Source organism: Magnolia sinica, chromosome 6, assembly GCF_029962835.1.
Source record: "Magnolia sinica isolate HGM2019 chromosome 6, MsV1, whole genome shotgun sequence".
In the NCBI taxonomy this organism is placed as follows: Eukaryota; Viridiplantae; Streptophyta; class Magnoliopsida; order Magnoliales; family Magnoliaceae; genus Magnolia; species Magnolia sinica.
This window is the reverse complement of record NC_080578.1, coordinates 51,271,718-51,293,898: the sequence shown is the minus strand read 5'-3', so window position 1 is coordinate 51,293,898 and position 22,181 is coordinate 51,271,718. Positions and strand designations below refer to the sequence as shown.

General features: G+C 38.3%; 1 non-coding gene across 1 annotated transcript; it reads left to right on the top strand.

Annotated features, from left to right (window-relative positions):
* The first annotated feature begins 2,345 nt into the window (after nucleotides 1-2,345).
* On the top strand, nucleotides 2,346-2,452 carry LOC131250353 (small nucleolar RNA R71). Its single transcript, XR_009173274.1, has one exon. It is a non-coding gene; the product is annotated as a small nucleolar RNA R71 (small nucleolar RNA).
* Nucleotides 2,453-22,181: the final 19,729 nt, after the last annotated feature.

Sequence of the window (22,181 nt, the reverse complement as noted above, 5' to 3'; positions counted from 1 at the left end):
CGAATCGCCTGAGGTATCGTATATATGATTCACCAGTGATAAAAAAAAGTTTTAATATTAGTACTCCATGATAAATCAGAGAATACAAGTAGATAGAATTCAGAAAAATTCTTAGTAGGTGGTGTAGTCTTAACACACTACGAAGTTTCAGTCTCTGGTTCAATTTTCAGCTCCTCCTTCTTTAGTGGTAAACATTCAGGATCTGGGGGAGGAGGTTTTTCAGAATAAGGGTTCTCTCGGTTAGTAACAACTACTAAGGTATTACCTTACCAAGCATCCACTATGTCTTGTATCATGGGATTATTTATATCCACAAAGTGTATCGGACAATCTTCTAAAGAGTCAAAATATTCAGTTGAAAGGAGTTCATTCGCCACATCGAGATTTGTGATGATATGCCCAATAACTCTTTTATCTTTTTCGAGAGTAGAAATGAGCATACTCTTTTATTTTTTCTCAAGGTGGGATGAAATCACCACTGGGTATGTCCCTTCTTGACCTAAGTAAACCTGTTCAAGATTAGTGGGTAAAAGTTTTAGGTCAAGCGTCAGTGTCTTAAAGTTAGACGGTAGAGGCACTACATCAAATTGGGGCAATTTTTCAAATTGTGGCCTCCACCTGTTAAATTCAAGTACCGGCACATCACCAAGCATGACACCCATCTCATTAATCATATCATCATCTAAATCATGGGTCAAGCACATCTCTAGAGGGTCAGAGGATAAGGTTAGAAATGCTCTATCTTCCATAAAAGAATCGATCAAGTTAATATCGTGGAAATCATCATCATCCTCTAACTGTTTGCCTGTGTTGAAAAAGATATTCAATTCCAGTGTCATATTCCCAAAAGACATACTCATGACTCCATTCGTGCAATTAATCATTTCGTTTGAAGTGGCGACGAATGGACTGCCAAGAATTATGGGAATTTGAGTGCTCATATTACTGATGGATTACGTATCCAAGACGATAAAATCTACTGGGTAGTAGAATCTGTCAACCTGCACCAACACATCCTCAATTACCCCCCTTGGTACATGAACTAAGCGATCAACAAGTTATAATGTGGTTATGATGGGTTTTAATTTACTAAAACCTAACTGTTTGTGGACCGAGTAAGGGATTAGATTGACGCTCGCTCCTAAGTTAAGAAGTGCGTGCTCAATTTGGTAGTTTCCAATTACACAAGCGACAATTGGGCTACCGGGATCTTTGTATTTCTGTGGCACATCTTGCTTTAGGATGGCACTCACTTTTTTGGTTAAGAAGATTTTCTTTTAAATATTTTACCCTCCTTTGGTCACACAAGTGTTTCAAAATTTTGGCAGATTAAGGTATTTGTTTAACTGCATCCAGTAAAGGAATATTGACCTTCACATGTTTCAACACCTCGAAAATGTCCTAAGAGTTAGAGGGAGGTTTTATTGCAACCAACCGTTGGGGGAATGGGGCAATAGGCTTGCCTTGAAGTTTCGGTTCCAATTCTTGTGGAGCAGTGCTAGGTCTATCATCATTGTCCTCTTCCAGGTCCTTAAGCTTTTCAGCCCTTGCCGAAATAGATTTGTCAATTATCTTCCCACTCCTAAGAGTGGTGATAGACTTAGCTTACTCCATTTGATTTGAAGAGCTTGGATCACTTATTTCATATTGCGGTTTAGGATTGGAAAAAGGTTGGGCTGGAAGAATCCCTTTGTCCCTAATTGATTTTTTGTCTCACTCCCTTGTATGGCCTTTAAAAGATCTTTAAGGGTTTGCAATATACCCTGAGTGATAAGCTCTTGGTTTTGAATATGTTTCCAGACCGGATCCTCTTGATGTCTCTCTTGGTTAGAATTTGATTGAAGAAACCTTAAGGAGTAACAGTTTGTCCATTCCTTCAGCCGTAGTTATATGTATTTAAGGTGGGTCCACTAAAAGGTCCTTGGTAGTTATTTACGGCATTTGATTGCTCATTTAAAATTTCTTGACAAGCAGGTACTATTGGATAATTTTTGGTTGTATGTATGTTACAAGCACAAATACCGCAAATAACTTCCTTAGCCTTAACCTTCTTAAGTTCCATGGCCTCGAGTAGTTTCCTTGTGAGACTAGCTACTTTACCATTTATATCATCTTCCTCCTTTAAAATATACATTCCGCCCCTTTCCTTTGATTGAGTAGGCTTAGAAATTATGGGTTTTGGGGAGGTGTTCCATGATTCTGCATTTGCAGCAAGTCTATCTAGATATTCCCACACATCATTGACATCTTTGTTCATAAATTCCCCATTGCAGATCATCTCGACTAATCGGTGCATGGAAGATGTCAGTCCATTATAGAAGAAATTTGTTATGTGCCACATTTCAAAACCGTGTTGTGGGAATGAACTGACAAGATCCTTGAACCACTCCCAACATTAGAAGAATGTTTCATCTTCCTTTTGAGCAAAGTTCATGATTGACTTTCTAAGGGTGTTCGTTTTATGGTATGGGAAAATTTTCTTGATGAACTCCCTTATCATGTTATTCCATTTACCAATCGATCGTGGATGTAGTGAGTACGACCATGTCTTAGCTTTTTCTTTTAAGGAGAAGGGAAAGATTTTCAGTCTGATCATGTTCTCAAACACATTAGGAAATATAAAGTGTCTATTATCCCATCAAACTCTTTTAAGTGTAGATATGGATTTTCAGATTTAAGTCCATGGAATTTTGGAAGGAGTTGGATCACTCCCAGCTTGATATTCATGTCCTGCATTCTCTGTAAAAACCATGCGTGATGGTGTGCTCACCCCCACCAGTTGTAAATCATTTTGTAAAGTACGAGCGAGGGTGCTTGATGCACCTCATTCTCATCCTGGACTTCCTCAACCCTATGTTGAGGTTGTCTTCCCAGTTGATTAACTAGTTGATTTGCAGCCATAACCTCAATTAACTCTAAAGATCTCGAGTGATGTCTAATCTTGTGATGGATAGATAACCCCTCAACCAATCCTTCTTCACTCAAAAGATGCTGAATGTTATCACAAACCCACTTGGGCATGAAACACTCTCAGCCCTCAATTTCATATTCTAACCAAAACCTAAAAGAAAGAAGGGAAATAGAAATCTATAAATAGAAAGAGAGAGAGAATTGAAAAGAAGTTACCAAATTAGAAGTTCCATATTAAAATCCTGCAAAACAAAACAAAACAAGTCAATTTCTAAAAACATAAATTCTAAAATTAGAAAGTTCCTAAAAATAAAAATAGAAAGTAAACTAGTTTCTAAAAAACGAGAAAGGAAAGTTTCTAAAAATAGAAAATCGAAAGTTTCTAAAAAAGGAGAAAGGAAGTTTCTAAAATCAAATTAGGAAGGTTTCTAAACATAGAATTAGAAAGTTAGTTAGTTTCTAAAAAAAATCCTAGAATTAGAAAGTTTCAAAAAATAGAAAACAAACCCTAATCTAAAAAATGGAAAAAAGAAAAACCCTGATCTTAACCTAATTCTAAAACTAATTAATCTCAGAAAAATGCAACTGTTAATCACGAGCAACGGCGCCAAAAACTTGTTCACAACCCCAAGTGTAGGGCCGCGATGTAGTAATAATCTCGGTAAGACTGATGTCAAAATCACAGGGACTAGTGTCATGCGTATTCTGAAAGTAACTAAAAGAAGAATTAGAAAAAGATGAAAACCTAAATCTGGAATATTTAAAAGTAATTGTGAGAGATTTAATGAAAAAACTTAAGAAATTCAAAGGTGGGAAACTAGGGTTTCCAAGGATCCACTTGTAAAGATCAGGGAGATCTATGTTTGATTCAAGCCACACGATTAGAATCAGAGTCCCATCCTATCCAATTGGACGATATCTCGGTAAAACCAAATTTGAACTTCCTTTGACCTAATTCTCAATGGATGAGAGGTGTGAGAACTGGAAGTGATTCCATCATAGAACCTTGCCCAGGAACAAGGCAAACAACAGGATTTACTAATCCCATAACCAATCTGGGAGAATTGTGAAAGTTAGGGAGGATTCCATCATCCGACCATGCCCAAGGGATGATGGTAAACAATAAGATTTCCTAAATTCACAATCTCAATGCATGAAAAGAACATACTTAAAGCTATCACAGATCCATTGTAATTTGAGTCACAACAAACCATTAAAAACTAATAGTATTCCTTATAATTAAGTTAAAATCAAAGAGAGTTCAATATAAACATGAATCAAAGAAATAGAAACATCCCATTACGCTACAAGCTTCACCTCTTAGCCCTAGCTAAGAGGTTTAGCCAACCACAGACATGATTGAACTAAAATCTCTTAAGAACAACATAAAAACAACTAAGGAAAAGGAAGAAAAACTCTTGGTGACAGCTTCTCTATGCTTTTGCTCCACTCCCGAAACCCTCGATGATGCCTAGGGATATTTCAAGGACCCCTATTTATAGATTTAACCCTTACACTTTCACACCAAGTGGAAATTTTTGAAAACCATCCCAAATCTACGCAGTCCGCTTAAAAATTGCGTAATGCTCGACTGGTCATGGGACGTCCTCGACCAGTCGTGGGCCATCCTTGACCAATCGTAGGACACCCTCAACTTATCAAGAATGAAAAAAAATTAGTTGTTTTACTCATTGGAGTTCTACTCGAGGAACCTCGACCGGTTGAGCGGTGTCTAGGACTAGTTGTGCGTAGCCTAGACTGGTCGAGTAGAGGCCAGGACTGGTCGAGAATTATGCAATTTCACTTCAAAACTCCGATTTTCTTCATTCTTGACTTGATTTTCTTAGATCTTTAGTATGTGCATTCTTCATTCTTAGTCTTGAAAGATCTATTCTTTGCTTTGGTGATTTTTGAGTGTTAAATCCATGTTTTCAACATTCTTTTCAATCTAAGCTCTTAAATTCACCTTGCAACACAAACATAATTAAAATAAAACATTAAGCATTATCATGTTCATAAAATCAAGTAATAAATGGGGTCCAATATGTAATATTTAACCATTAACATTACCCTCGTCCCAAGTGCCATTATTACATTTTAGAAATTATCCCTATGCATGTCATTATTGGTTTTTTCGAAAATGCATTTATTTTCTTCTTGTTTTTGTTGAAAATGTAATTATTTCATTTTAAAAAATCCCATAAGACATAATGAATAGGTCCCATGCTTCCTCCTCTACTAAGAAATCCCTCCATTGATTAGAAAAAAGAAAAAAGAAAAAGAGGAAATGGGGAGAGGAGGGAGAGAGACAGACCACCACCATGGACGCCCCCTCCCTTTTCTTCTTCCCTTTCTTCCTTGGTTTTACCTATCCGGCCCACCTCCATGAGAGATTAGAGAGAGAGAGAGATGAGGGACGTGAGAGAAGAAATGGAGAGGATTAGCTCCCCCGTCCGGTCAGCCGTCCACCTCCCTTAGCGTTAAGGTGAGTCTACGTCATCACCTCCTTTCTTCCCCCTCCTTCCTTTCCTCTTCCTTTATTTTCTTTCATGTGAGTGGGGCCCGCTGTGTAAGGCCTCTATGTATGCATGTTGCTGGCCATGAAAGTGGCCAAGTGTTCCACCAACGAGTGGAGCCGTTGTGCTTGTGAGAGGTCCCAACCGAACTAGCTTTTGAAGTACTAAGAGAAACCCACTTTTTGTGGGCTATTGTGGGTCCCTGCTAGACGTGGGGTCCACCCATGGTGTGTGGGTGCATGTGTGCTACCATGAGGCAGATTTGATGAGATCCACTGACCATGGACCCCACCGATACATTGTTTGGTCCATTGCATGGACAGCTAGGGTTCCGTGTGTGCAAGCTTGATATTTATTGCCTTTAACATGTTGATGGGTATTAGAGTGGGGTCCACTCATCGTTGGGCCTCACCATGGTGTGTGCTTGCCATCCAACTCATGTGGGATGATATGTGGGGCCCACCGTGATGTATGTTTCACCCAGGTCATCCATCCTCTAATGAGACAGGCATGGTTATATCCATAATGCTAATTCCTTGGCCACGGGCCCACTTGGAGGTGGGACCCACCTTGACACATGTAGTTTAGTGCACTGTCCATTTGGATAGTGGGGTCCACCTTATGTGCAGCCCACCAATTTGTGTGTGTAGGTTGCACCCAAATAGGGCAAGAGTGGTTGCATGAGTAGCCCTGATTAGGGTGATTCTTGGGCCCTTAGCCCCTCTTGTGTAGCCCAGCAAAGTGGGACCCATTCATGATGTATGTGCATGATGAGATCATCTAATTGGACTGTCACAAGGCCGTGGATGTGTGGGTTATTGTGAGAACAAAATGGGGCAACTAAGTGGGCCTATGCGGTGCAGCTCGATCCTAACTAGTTTTTGAGTTCATAGGCTAGTTATCCTTGATTGTATGGCCCAGATGTAAGGGACTTAACTTGATGTATACCTTGTTTATGTTTTCATTATCTAACTTGAGATTGTTGACCATTACTTGCACAAATGATTTTGCATGATGAACATTATCCTTATACTTATGCTGAAATTGTCTAAGTAGTGGGCTAGTTATGCGGCAACTCTTTTGCTTGAGCTCATTTACTTGTGTATGGGATGTGCATGCTTAGTGGAGCCCACTAAAGTGGAGAACTATCTTGACTGATGTGGTTTAGTTGACCATCAAGGGCTACCAAGTTGGATTAGGCCCATTTATGTAAAACTACAAGTCTAGATTTGAAGTTTTTGGGCCATCATCTGGCCTCCGTGGTGGGCCCCATGTACGAGATATGAGTAGGCCACTACCTGGAACTTTTAACGTACACTAATGACTGGAGATATATTATTTTATCTGGGCCAAAGCGGACACCATACAATCGTGGAGTGGAACTAAAAATGGGACCCGACATAGGTGTGCAGATCTTTTTGTGCAGAAATTTAAAATGGTCATGATGGGCCTCATGCCAAAAATCGTTTGTGTGCATCTAACGGACCACACCCTATAAGTTTTGAAGGCCACACATAGGGCTACCAAGGGAACCTAATGGCATGCCAAACGGTGGCCCCATCTGATCTTGGGACATGCCCAAAAATGACTAAAGGTCATTTCTGCACAATTTCTCTGCACCTTTATAAGTCCTAGAGTGTATAAAGAACACCTTTGTTTGTCAAATTTCGCTAAGACAAAATAACTTATGAAGTGGTCTGCCTAATGTGGATCAAGACAGAAAGTTCAAGATGTAACTTCAAGTTATGAAAGTTCAAAATCTACTAAGTTCAAGACTTTACTAAAGTTCAAGTCAAGAAGTAGATCAAGATGGATAGTTCAGAATCTACTGAAGTTCAAGCTGACTGAGTTCAAGTTCTACTACACTTCTAGCAGAAGATCAAGTTACATCCTTAAGCTCTATTGAAGATCCAAGTAGGCAAACAAGTTCTGAAAAGTTCAAGTTACTTCAATGTTTAGTCTTTTTAGATATAATAGACCCTATAAAGACCTTTGGCTTAGGTCCTTTCAAAACATAATCATATATGGGTCTTTATATTTTATATAGGCTTAACTTCGACTAGCCTAGGCTTAGGTTTGACTAGTCTAAGCTGTGGCTCGACCAGTCTAAGAAAATCTTCAATTAGTCTAAATTTAATATTTTTTAAAAAATGAATTTTCTGTTGCTTCCTCGACCAGTTGAGTAGACTACTAAACCGATCGAAGAGGGACCTTCGACCAGTCGAGGGATGCTCGATTCGAAGTCTAGCAACTAAAAATATGGCACCCTCGACTAATCGAATCCCATGCTCGACTAGTCAAACAAGGCCCTCAACCAGTCAAGCAAGGCCTTCAACCAGTCGTAGTTCGGTTTTATCTAATCGCGCTTAAAATTTAAAAATTTATTGAACCTTAGACGAGTCAAAGCAACAACCTTTTAGCTTATAAATAGAGGTCTTCTCTCAATTCAAAATTACCAATTCAAGCTAAGAAAAGTCTTCATCAAGAGAGAGAGAGAAGTTCTCATTATTGTCAAGATAATTCATGGTATTTTTAATTCTTTAATAGCTTTTTTTTTTAATTTATTGATCTCCTTTTCATGAATCTTATTTTATAAAGAGAGTAGATATTCTTCTTTGAGATCCTGAGGAATTCAAGCAAGTAGCCTTTAGTAGGAATTGATTTAAAATCTATTTAGAAACCCCCATTCATATGATTGGACATTGAACATTCTACTATAGGAGAAGTGATTCTACAGGCTACATCAAGAGATACATCTTTAAGGTGAAGATAAGTATATCCCTATCTTTTATATTTTGGTTTCTTTGAGATAGCCAGAAAATCTCAATTGTTGGTTTATCTAAGATAACTAAAAAGTCTCAGTGTGGGGTTTTTGTCTGTAATAGCCCTTTAAAATCACAATTGTATCAGGTTTTAAGGTGATCCTGTGAAAACCTTTTTTATAGTGAAAGTTAATATCACATGGATTGTGATTATTGGGAGTGGAGTAGGTGTGACTATTTGAGAACAGTTGGTGTACACACTAAACCATTATAATTCTTGGTGTTTGTGATGAATGTTTACTTTTTACATATGTGGAGAATAGTTGTAATTTTATTTATGCAAATGTGGTGAGTGCTTGTAATACTCTTTTGGATCTTTCTTCAATTTGAGATCTTGATCCTTACAATTGTTCGTGAAATAAGGTTGTCCTGCCTAAACTTTGTTTTGGGTGTAGGTTGTCCTACGAACTAAGTTTGAATCAAATTTTCAATACTAGTGAGAGTATATTTCCTAATTTATTTATTATTGTAACAAGTTAATTTTTATTTTGCATGGTCCTATTCACCCCCCCCCCCCCCTCCCCCAAGGACCGTTAAGCTCGCCCTTTTCAAGTGGCATCAGAGCTAAGTTGTTCAATCTTTTGGGATTAATTTTCTTAAGTAAAAAGATCTAGAGCTTTCATTATGTCAAATTTTGATAACTTGTCTATTACCAGGCCACCACCTTTTGATGGCTCTAATTATGCATACTGGAAAGCGAGAATGAGAATTTTTCTAAAATCCTTAGATGAAAGCGTGTGGCAAGCCACTGTAACCAAATAGAAACCTCTTATGTCTGAAGTTCTAGGCAGTAATGGAACTAAGTCTATAAAAGAAACTGCATTATATTTATGGACTACACCTCAGAAAAGTGAAAGTAGTGCAAGTGTTAAGGCCTTAAATGCCATAACTTGTGTTCTATCACCTGTGGAATTCAAGAGAATTATTTCATGTAATACAACCAAACAAGCCTGAGATATTCTTGAAATGACATACGAAGGAACTTCTATAGTAAAGAAATCAAAAGTTCAAATCCTCATTACAAAATTTGAGAAAATTCGTATGGAAGAAAATGAAACTTTCATGGACTTCTATATGAAACTAAATGATATAGTAAATTCTATGTGAGTCTAGGAGATAGAATCCAAAAAGTAAGGTCTATGTAGAAATACTGTGATCTCTTCTTGAGAGATTCAATTATAAAGTAACTGCCATTTAGGAATTAAGAGATATTGATCAAATAAATGTTGAGGAGTTAGTTCTCTCCAAATGTATGAGTTAAATTTTAAAGCTCCTAAAGGTAAGTCCATAACTCTTAAATCGATTTCAAAATAAAACTGTATTAATTCTGATATTGAAGATACAAAAGATAAATGGCTTTACTTGTTAAGAAATTTTATAGAATTTTCAAAAACAAGAAAAGATCAATTTTTCAAAAACCATCTGACAAAAGACAAGAAAAATCTAAATCTTGGAAATCTATAAAGGATAGTCAATGTTTCAACTGCCATGAATATGGGCACTTAGTGAATAAATGTCCTAAAAGGGATAAGTAAAAAAGAAAGGGCATGTTAGCTACTTGGGATGAATCATCCGGCTCTAAAAGTTCTTCTGAGTTTGATGAATCAGAACAAGAAAATTCAAATGATGTAAAAGCCCTAATGACTATAGCCAGAGTCACCTCCTCGGATAGTTGTAACTTATCTGATTATGAAAATCTCAGGAGTGACCCTGAAAATGAAAATGAAGATGATCTTCAAAATGCCTACAATGCCTTATACAGGGAAAGTCGTAAAATTGCTGTCAAACTAAAAATTTAAAGAGAAAAATATATTAAATGAAAAGAAGAACTTGAAAATAATATTTTGAAAAAATCTTATCTTTGAGATTGTTTTGAAAAAACAAAACTAGATTTAAACTTCAGAACCTCTGGGTTAGAGAAACTCAGAATAGAAAATAAGAACCTAAAACTCGAAGTTTCTTCTGTTTTGAGTTCTAAGGATACTTGGAGAGATGCCCACGGAGACCCAAGGCTAGAAAAACTATTAACTGCATCTAGAAAATGTGGCGACAAGTCAGGTCAAGGCTATATCAAAGATAGTTCTCTGAAAAACAAATATGCATCTCCTATATTTATAAAAGGAGAAACCTCTAACTCAAAAAATAAGAATTTGAGAAACTATGGTCAAAATGATTTTAAAAATCCAAAATCTTTTCAAGTTTCTAAGATTAATTCTAATGTCATCAACTATAGAAATTAAAGATATAACAAACCTCCTTTAGCTGAAAAAATAGTGGACTTACTAAATGAGCTTCTAAATCCAACTCAAATTGAATCAGAGTTAATAGAAAAGGGAGAAATTCCAACTCCTTGAAATAGAGAAAAATGAATGGAACTCCTAAACACAAAACCATAATAAAATGGGTTCCAAAGGTTACATGTCTTGTTGCCCACACAACCTTCAAAGCCACTAGCCATTCAAAATGGTACCTGGATAGTGGATGTTTGTGAGACCTGACCCGAGTTCCCATGTGTGCATGTGTGTGTGTGTGCATTTCATTTATTTTGGTCTCATGGTCTTGCTGATCAAATTTCAGTGACTCGTGACCTTCAGATTGTGTTTGTGGTCATCCTTGAGTCCGGTCACGTAGACCAGACTCGGATCGAGTCAAAACCTATGTCATCTCATTCGCATCGTTGTTGCAGTTCTGATGACGTGTCTTGTGTGTCCATCCGATGTATAGATCATAAGTTATGTACGTTTCATTCTATGGCCCTTAATTTTGATCATGTGGCCCACCTTGGAGTAGTGCATGTGGCCCACACTCCTTCTTTTGCATAAGTTTCAATATACACTACACACACCACCTAAATCTCCATAACTCATACTACTAAGACCTCACATACCACTGAAACCTACCCTACCCCTAGCAACTTTGGTTTCTCCTCCCTAAGGCAATCATTTCTTTTCTTACAAACAAATCATTACTCTCTCTCTCTCTCTCTCTCTCCTTATCTCTCTCCCTCCTTCTCATTTTCTTCATTCCAGCAATTTCCTCTCCCAAACATCCCATTTTCCTCCATTACTCCAGCCCCTTGAAGCTTCAAAAGCCCTCAATCCCACCCTTAGAAATTCATCCTAGCCATTAAACCTTCTTCCTTGGTCCAAGATCTATCTTGTGTGGGAGATTGAGAGCTTGATTTGAAGGTGGGTGCCTACAACTTGCAGATCTTTCTTCTCTATCTTGATCCTTTTATTTCTTCATGTATGGAACATGTGGGATCCACCAATCCATGGTGGGGATCCCATATGATCCCTTGGATGTGGCCCTTGGCCCATCCTACATGCATGCATTATTCCATGATGGGGCCATCCTCTATGGACCCCATCATGATATATCTCATGATCTAAATCATTCTAAGGTCATCTAGACTTTCATTTTATAGTGGGGATGGTATCCCAACCATCCATTTTAATTTTTTAGTCATGCATGTATGAGATTCATAGTGTAGATGTATATTGGTGCATGATGTGTGGTTGGATTTTCTTAGGAGGGCTTAATAGTGGTGGAGCCCTTCCCTATGGCTGGATTTTCCTTTTCTTCTTTTCCCTTATTTCCATCCCTGATCATGGTGTGTGGCTCACTTGTGGGCCAACAAAAAATTCAGCCACCCAAAAAGGAGAGGACGCCCATGGCATCCCATCCTAGGACATGTGGCCCCAAAATCCAACTAATTGGGGCACATGAAAAAGTGTTTTGTATGGTAGGATGGTCTGGATATTTGTGGGACCCACTAGGGTGGCCCATCCTCTAATTTTTTGGGATTAAATCTCATTTTAATTACTATTAAAATTATTTTATTCCAATGTAATGTTGCTGTCCAGAAACTATCTGGATAGATTTTTGGGCCACCTTAGGGCCTGATTTCTGGGAATCTGATGGGAATATTAATACAAATTTATATATGATTCTTGTATCTGCATGACCAACCTACAACCATACCAAATTTCAGCCCTAATGGACCCCATTTGGGCATCCAAAAGGGTGGGCCAACATAGTGGACTGTCAGAAATTTCTGTTGTGCAGTCCAACAGCATAGTTCCATAAAATATATATATATATATATATATATATATATATATATATATTTTATTAGAATGTTGACAATATCTCTAGGTCCCACTTTGTTTTAGTATTGATGAGGGACCTTGGTTTCAAATTTCAGGAATTTTAGAGGCCCATAACCCACGCATTGGATGGCCTAAATTTAGGACAGTTACATTTCCAGCAACATTCCACCCTGGACAGGTTAGAATTCCGAAATTTATTAAAATACTTTTAGGTCTCTAAAATTCTAAAACTTTACAAGGATGTGACCCACCCATTGTATGACCCACCTACAAAATTTTGGGGCCAATGAACACCTGTACACACCATGGTGGTGGCTGGACCGGCCCACTATAATGTGGTGTCCAGATCAGTCTGATTTTCAGGATAGATTGAATTATTTAAACGAATTAAAATATTTATAAATGTCAAAAAATTCTGAAATTTTTTTAAGGTGTGGATCACATATGGTAGGATATACTACCAAATTTCAGGGCTAATGGACCCTTATGTACACCGTGGAAATGGCCAGACTGGCCCACCACGTTGGGATGTCCAGGTCAGTCTGATTTTTTTGGACAGACTGTTTTATTTGAATTAATTAAAATATTTATAATTATTCAAAAATCTCAAATTTCTATGGAGTTGTGTTCCACCCATGGAAGGACCATCCTGTAAATTTTTAGGTCCATCAGGCTCCTTTACCAACTGTGGTACGGCCTGCAATTTGGATCAGTTTTGGGTCAAATACCTAGGCCCGTAGAACAATCCACCATGGGCCGCCCCTACCTTAGGCTGTTGGGCCTGCATTCTAACAGCATGGCCCACTTGAAGTAAGTATTATACATCCCCATTATTATCTAGTGGGACCTACTATAATATGTGTGGGTCACCATGGGTTAGTAACCTATTTAAATTAAATAAATTTCTGGACTCCAGCAGGCCTAGGAAGTGGGTGGGCTGGAATTCCAGCAAGGGCCTAAATTTACTGCATAGTTGATCTTTTGGAGCCGTGGCGGCCCACCAGATTTAAGGGAGTATTGCACACACTCTTTTCCCTCCTTCCTTAGACATTTTGGGCTTAATGAGTGCCCCCTTGAGGCCCACCTTTGTGGTGGTTTTGTGGGCTAGCCTTAACCAGAATTTTTGATTGTTTTATAGGCTCAATGGGCTGGGAAATTCTTTCTTGAGCCTAAGATTGTGCAAGGGCTGACCTTATTGATTTACGGGCCCAATGGGCTGTCTATAAGTTGATCATGTGTATTAATGGGCCTTGATGCCCTCATGAAGTGTTTAATTGTGGGTTGACTTGCAAGGCCCACATTGATGCATATTGTGGAGGGCCTTGCTAAGCCTTTGGGCTGATGTGGTAAGGTTCACACCATCAGTTTAGGCCTTGCCCATGTGTATTCTTGGGTTATGGGTTGCTCTCTAAGTCCACCATAATGCATGAATTAGGTAGCTCTTGTTTTTGGGCCATTTCCTTATTGCCCATTATGTGATATAATGTATATGGCCACTCTCTTTGTGATGGTAATTAGGCCTTGTGGACTAAGACCTTTTAGATAAGCCCATTAATCTTGGGTCTATACTCTCCTATTTATTGTAATGGGCTTAGGAGCAATAATACACAAGAATTTGAGCCCTTGGTTGCCCACTAAATTGACCTTGTACTTGGGCCAAAGGTGAGGCCCAACTCACTTGTGTTAAATGCAAACTTGATAATGTAAATGAACTATTAGGCTGCCCATGAAGCCCACCATAATATGTGGAATTATGACCTTTGTGGTTGGGCCCAAACCTTACTTGAGGGCCCACTATATGGCCTATGAGTTGGGCTTGGTGTATGGCCCATTAGGCCATGCATTACTGAGGCTTTAGACCTTACATTATATGAGTAGTGGCGGCTACCTCTTAGAAACTAGTTGAGGTTGGATGTCCTCCTGGGTGATCCTAAGGTAGGCCCATAAGTTTCTTTATGGGTGGTTAAAGGCCCACCATAGACCCTAGGCCATTTATTTAAGGCTCAATGTGCATGTATGTGGAACCTACCTTAACGCATGTTTAGTCCAGGACGTCCAAGCCTTGGATTGCCTGATTGTGGAAGCACTCCCTGCCTTGGTTTACTGCTAGACTCACAATCCAGTAGCAGGCCCACTTAATCTTTTCATGATATATACGCACTCTCCATCTAGTGGGGTCCCTCGGTGAGTATAGCAGGCCTTCATGAGATTATTTTTCATAGTTAACTAATTTTCAGACCTTAGCAGGTCCAGGAAGTCAGATGGGCTAACAGTTTATCAAAGGGCCTTATATGTACAGTTTTATGGTCAAAACTTTATTTGACTGTGGGGCCCACCATATTGACAACTTGTGTACATATTACATGCTTATGTTTTCTTATAATCTTAGGCTTAATCAGTGCATTCTTTTGGGTCACCTTTAGTAATAATATGAAGACCCCATCTTATATCAGATTTTTGGGGCATCCCATGGGCCCAGCGTGGGTTGGGACGTCCCAGCTTGGCCCAATCATATATTGGGCCGGCTTCCACCATCTTGATGGACTCGTGGGCTATGATAAGGATAGTATTGGGCCCTTGGTTGCCCACTTAAATTGCTAGTTATTGGGCTGATGTAGCTGGGCGCATTTCATCTAAACTTAAACTTATTTTTTGGGACGTACATTGTGTACGCGGGCTGCCCACTAAGTCTAACTTAATGCATGGATTTTATAGCCATTGAGAATTGAGCCTTGGGCCTTAATTCCCCTCTTGGGACCCATATTTTTTTTTTAAAAAAAAGTGGTATTTTATATTTTTATAACTTATTATGAGGAATATATGTATATGGTTACCTTTATCTTAAATGTAAGCCTAGGGCCTTCTATCCATATAATTCATAGTTGATATGCCTTTTTGGGGAATGGTGGTTAAATGTCCTCATTATGGACCCCTCTAGGCCCAGTTGTATTTAAGAGTTATACACTCATCTTAGACTCTTGCTAGGCTCATTTCTACATTACTTAGACCCGTAGCTTGTATACTTAGTCTCGTGGGCTACCCCAGGTAAATGGGCCTCTACTAGAAGTTGGGTTCCTTAAGGATGTTGTCTAAGTACCTAGTCTTAGTTCCTTCTTGGATAGGAGGAATGTAATATACATTGTATATCGCCATATATTATGATTAAATTCATCCTCATAGCCATGTACATCATTGTATGCTTGGTTAACACTATGTGTGTGTGGTCATATTGTGTCATTGGGCATTGCATGTTACCTTCTTTGAGGGACGTAGTACTCCCTCTTGAGCACGTTGGATACTTGGAATTGATGTATAGTTGATTGTGTGATTCATGCATCTGGCATTGCATAACATGTGAGCATTATCGCCCTTACTTCATCAAGGTTGTAGCCTCCATAGATACATCGTGGATGACCATGTTTGGACACTGAAAATGTTACTTGAGCTACCGGGTGCATAGGATGCCCATGGGTGAGATTTTTAAAACTTCCATGGTACCAAGGATTTGCTCCAATGCCGTAACCGAGTGGAATATATGAGCACACGAGGGCCTTATACCGTTAAGTCGCGACTCCCACTAACGTGTAGTCGGTTGGATAGGGGTGTGGCCTTACTCGCCTGATCTAAGGAGGCATTGCTAGGATGAGTCTGACCAGCTCGTGAATGGGTTCGCTACCTTCAGGTCTTGCTGGTGATTGACTGTCCGTAGACAAGGTAATGAGGTCTCTTATGCTCATTTGACTGTGTGAGGTCTGTAGAGCAGCAGTCATCCAGTAATGTAATGGACCCCGGTGATTTCCTTATGATGGAAATGTACTTTGCATTGCATTACATCAGTTGTATAAGTCTCATATTGCATTGCCTTGGCATGGCGCCTAGTACCCATTGCATTACAGTACTCATTGCATCATATAGCCTTGGTATGACTTCCTGCATTATTGCACTACCTTAATATAGCTTCTTGTGTTCTTGACAGCCTTGGTAAGGTTGGTGGTGTTGGCCTTGATCATGTTTCCTTCCTATATCTCCTATTATTCTTCTGTGCACTATTATCACACACTTACACCACCTTCTAAGCTACTATAAGCTTATGCACGATTGATGCGTGCAGGAAATCCTTAGCAGCTGTCGCAGTGGCAGAGTTTGGATTAGAGCTGAGCATGAGGATCCAGTGTAGAAGACTTCCCTTCTTTCTTCTATTATCCTATGTATGTCCTTTTGGGCCTTTTGTAAGCTTGTAAAAGTTCAAATTCATAGTGGATTTTGTGACGTGTGCATTTGTTATTCTTAGATATACTTATTGTGATCTTAGGTATACTTGTATTAGAATGATTATACTGTTATGGAAATCCTCCTTGTAGGATCCCAGGATCGGAACCGGCCTCAGGAGCCGAGAATGGGGTACTACGGAGGCTGTTGCGGCCAGAATCGGCCATCGAGTTCCTTGTGAGTCCGGTTACCGAGTCTGGGGCGTGACAATGTTCAAGACATGATAGGTGACAAAAAAAATTCACCAACTTCAAGGAAGTAAATGATGGATCAGTTACTTTTGGTGATGAAAGCAACTACAGAATTATAGCCAGGGAACTGTTCAACTCTCTAATCTTCCTTTATTTAACAATGTTTTGTATGTTGAAGGTCTTAAACATAAACTACTAAGTATTTCTCAAATCTGTGATAACAAACACAGTGTAAAATTTACAAATTATAGATGTGAGATTTCAAATGAAAAGATATGTGTGGTATTAAATGGTCGTAGGACTTCTGAGAATTACTACGTTATTAATGACTCATGCTCTTCTAACTTTTCATGTTACATGGTCCAAACAAGCGAAATAGAACTATAGCATAAAGTCTTGGACATGTTAACTTCAAAAATCTTTATAATTTGAGCAAAAGAGATCATATTCCTGGGTTACCCAAATTAAAAAAGATAGAAAAGATCAGTGGCGCATGTCAAATTGGCAAGCAAACCAAGAGTAGTCAGAGGAAAGTAAACTCCTTAACCACAATCAAACCTTTTGAACTGCTCCATATGGATTTGGTTGGACCAATGAGAATAGAGAGTAGAGGTGAAAATAAGTATTTTCTAGTTGTTGTTGATGATTTTAGCGGATATACATCGGTAGCTTTCTTGAGAGAGAAATTAGAGACTCTCGACGAAGTCAAAAGAATTTTGAAACGAATTCAGACTGAAAAAAAGTACATGTGATCAAGATCACAAGTGATCCTAATACTGAGTTTTAAAATATCAGTTTTGAGAAGTATTGTATAGACCATGGTATATCACATAATTCTCTGCTCCTAGAACACTTCAACAGAATGGGGTTGTTGAAAGAAAGAATAGTGTTACAAGAAATGGCCAATGTAATGCTAAATAGCATGAACTTACTGAAAGACTTTTGGGTTGAAGCTGTTAATACTGCTTACTATATTATAAATTATGTGTATGTTAGAAAAGCAAGATAAAACAGCCTATGATTTATGGTTTAATAAGAAGCCAATAGTCAAATACTTTCGAATTTTGAAAAGTAAATGTTTCATTTTATGTGACCGGGAAATTTTGTGAAAGTTTGAAGCTAGGAGTTATGAGGGAATATTCTTAGGTTATGCTATGAATAGTCGAGCATATCGTGTTCTTAACAAAAGAATGGGAGTGATTCAGGAATCTATTAGCATTATAATTGACGATCCCCTAATCACACCCATACCAAGTCAAGATGATGATGAAGTCAACATTATCAACAAACCTGATTCTTCATATAGATCTGATAATTCCGATTTAAGATCAGTCAAAGACCATCCGACTTATCAGATATTAGGTAACCCTCGTACTGGTGTTTCGACAAGAAAATAGTTAGAAAATATCTGTAATTGTGTCTGCTTCACTTTCTAAATTGAACCGACAAATGTAAAAGAAATACTTGTCGATCAAAATTAGATATTGGCTATGCAAGAAGAGTTAAATCAATTAATCAAAAATGATGTTTGGTATTTGGTTCCCAGACCATATGATAAAAATATAATTGGAATCAAATGGATTTTTAAGAATAAATCTAATGAAATGGGAAATATCATTAGAAACAAGGCACGACTAGTTATACAAGGCTACATTCAGATAGAAGAAATTGCTTACGATGAAACCTTTACACCAGTTACACGCCTTGAATCCATTAGATTATTCATTTCAATTCCCTCCTATAAGAAATTCAAGACATATTAAATGGATGTTAAAAGTGCATTTCTAAATGGTGATTTACATGAAGAAGTGTATGTTGAATAACCTAAGGGTTTCAAGGACCGTAAACTTTCAGATCATGTATATCGTCCTAAAAAGGCATTTTATGGTCTAAAACAAGCTCCCAGGGCATGGTATGAAAAGTTGACCAAATTTTTACTTAGTCACAACTTTATTATGGGAAGAGTTGATAAAATGTTATTTGTCAAAAGATATAATGAACATATATTGATTGTACAGATCTACGTTGATGATATTATTTACGGATCTACATGCTCTAACTTGTCTATTGAGTTTGCAGATATGATGAAATCCAAGTTTGAAATGAGTATGGTTAGAGAATTAAATTACTTCATTATATTACAAGTAAAACAACAGGAAGATGATATTTTCATCTCTCAAATTAAATATGCTTTGAATCTTATAAAGAAGTTTGGGTTTGAGAATGGGAAAAAGGTTTGATACTTCTATGAGTACAACTCTCAAACTTTCTAAAGATGAAATAGGTAAAAGTATAGACTCTCTCATTTATATTGAAGCATGATTGGTAGTCTTCTATACTTAACTGCTAGTTGACCTGATATTGCTTTTAGCGTTGGAATATGTGCTAGATATCAGTCTGAACCTAAGGAATCTTATCTAATCATTGTTAAACGGATAATTCGATATGTCACAAGTATAGTTAATTTCAGTCTATGGTATCCGCATGATACAAATGTTCAACTTGCCGGATATACCAATGTAGACTGCGCATGAAACATCAACGATAGAAAATCTACCAGTGGTGGATGTTTTTACATAGGGAATTGTTTAGTTTCCTATCTCAGCAAGAAACAAAATTTTGTATCACTCTCAACTGTTGAAGCTGAATATATTATAGCTGGCAATGCTAGCACCCAGTTGATCTGGATGAAAAGGATGTTAGCTAATTCTGGGATTACGTAAGATACAATGATACTATATTGTGATAACTCAAGCGCTATAAATATTTTAAAAAATCCTATTCAACATTCTTGTACGAAACATATCAACATTCAATCTCATTACATTCAAGAATTAATTAAGGACAAGAGCATTTCATTAGAATACATTCAGATAGAAAAGCAGCTTACGGACATTATGATTAAACTGCTTGATAGGAATAAATATTCCAAATTAAAACATGATATTATGCTGTGTACTTTTAATTAATTAAATCATGTTGTTTATGCATTTTTTATTTGTATGTTTATAATTTAAAAAAAATGCAAAGCATATAAATTTCATTTTTTTAAAAAAAATATGAAATTTTCTAACTGCATGATCGGTCGAGCACGTCCTCGACTAGTCAACCTTTCACGGATCGACTACCATACTTGACCCGTCGAAGTGCACGGGTGTGCTTCTTAAAAGAGGGAAAATCACTTTTTCTTCTTCATTTTGCTCTTCTTCCTCGACTAACCGTGGCTCCGCTCGTCGAACCCATCTCCATTTTGTCATTGTAAGTGGTTTATTTTCAATTTCTTTCTAGATTTGGGTTCCTCCTTACTAGTTAATCTTCATTTTGTGGTTGATTTGAGACTTACATCTTTTCTATAGAGGGTTTTTGTGCAAAATTTTGATCTAAGCTAAACCCATCTATATTTTTTTAATATTCTCTTTTGCAAACTCTACATGGAGCATCGGTCTAAGAGGAAGGCTATACTTAAGGGCTGTAAGACCCTAACCCAAGTGTGCACCCCATTCCTTTAGGTCCCGTGGTCCTACCGGTCGAATCCCGACAACTTGTGACCTATGGATAATATTTGTGGTCATCCTCAAGTTCAGTCACGTCGACCCAACTTAGATCGACACGAAACCTATGCCATTATGTCCACATCGATGCCGCGGTTCCAATGCCGCATCCTTTGCATGAATTCGACGTGTACATCACAAGTTATGGGCCACGCTCGATATGGACCATTGATGTGTGATTGGTGGACCCACCATGGCTACGCACGTTTTCCTATGTGGTGATGCCATGCCTAGGCATAGTGTAATGCCCCGACTTTTCAAGACCTGAGTATACGACTCGTTTCCTAAAAAGCCGAGTGTTAACCTTAAAGGATGATTAAATTTAATATATAATATTTTTCTTTTATCAGAGTTAACAGATGAGCGTAGGATGGACAAATCATCATGAAGGAAAATTTCAGTTACACTTGAAATATTCAAGAGTTGCCCATAATGACTTATACAAACTAATGCCCACATTCTTACAATTACAAAATGAAATAATATTACACGTGAAATAAAGTAAATTATGACAATCTTGGGATGTGAAATCCTGTAACAACCCTTAGCAATTACAATCATGCATCCTTGTCAATTATAGTCTGCTCCTCACCAATATAAACATGAATGTCACCTGCGCCACCTGTGCTACCTGTATGGTTATATATTTGATGGATGAGTGGCCAACTCAGTGTGAATTTCCCTCAAGATTAGACACCACCACATTAGTTAAGAAATAGTATAAAACATTCAGACAACCAAAACAGAGTAAATGCAGTCTTATTATATGCATGGATGTATGAATGCAATCATTGTCCCGGGTAAAACATCCAGACAGACACTGGGCTCGTCACCCATGAAATCATTGTCCCATGTAAAGCATCTAGATAGACATTGGGCTCGTTACCCATCAATATGACTGGTCAACAGCGCAGCACTCAACGTACTCGCATGGGCATGATGATCCAAGTCATCATAATAAATCGAATGACTGGTCATTAGCGTAATACTCAACCTAATCGCATGGGCATAATGATCCAAGTCATCGATGATATGACATGTATGCATGATTACCCAAGTCATTATTAGTCCATTTACAACTAGCAAGTTTAATAAACTCAAAGGTCATTACAGGGAGCTCAGAACTCAGCGTAGGCCGACAGCTCGGGCATAGTGTCTCATAGCCACCATCCCCGGCCCATGAGGCTACCATCTTGGGATGTTTAATGGAACCCCGTCGACTAGTAGGCAATCATATTACAATATATAGGGCTTACCATCGCATAGTTGCACAGTATAAAACATCGGACCCATATAGGAAAATATCCAAACAAAGCCACATAGGGCTAATATCAAAAAAAGCCACATAGGGCGAGTATTAAACCATGCGATAAAAGACCATCCTTGAAAACCATTGGACACAACAACCCTGAATGGTAGGCCCACATCAATGGTCAATTTAAACCACCATTCAATAACCACTAAGTCAAAGGTCCATTACAATCACATTCATGAGTCGGGCATGGTGGTGTATGGAATATCGTGTTTGAACTGTCGGCCTATGCTAGGGTGACGAGCTCCCCGTAGTGTCCAGTGAGCAACCCAAACTCATGAGCTGAATATGGTGGTGTATGGGACACTGTATTCGAGCTGTCGGCCTACGTTGGGTTAATGATAGAAAGAGAGGTACCTTGGCTTCCCGAATTTGCTATACGAATAAGCCTAATTAACTACTTGGCTAACACGACCATGTGCTTTGCTGAGGAAGCGCACGTTTAGGGAATTTACCATGCGCGGCCGTGAGATGAAGTCACTGAGGGAGTGCAGGCGA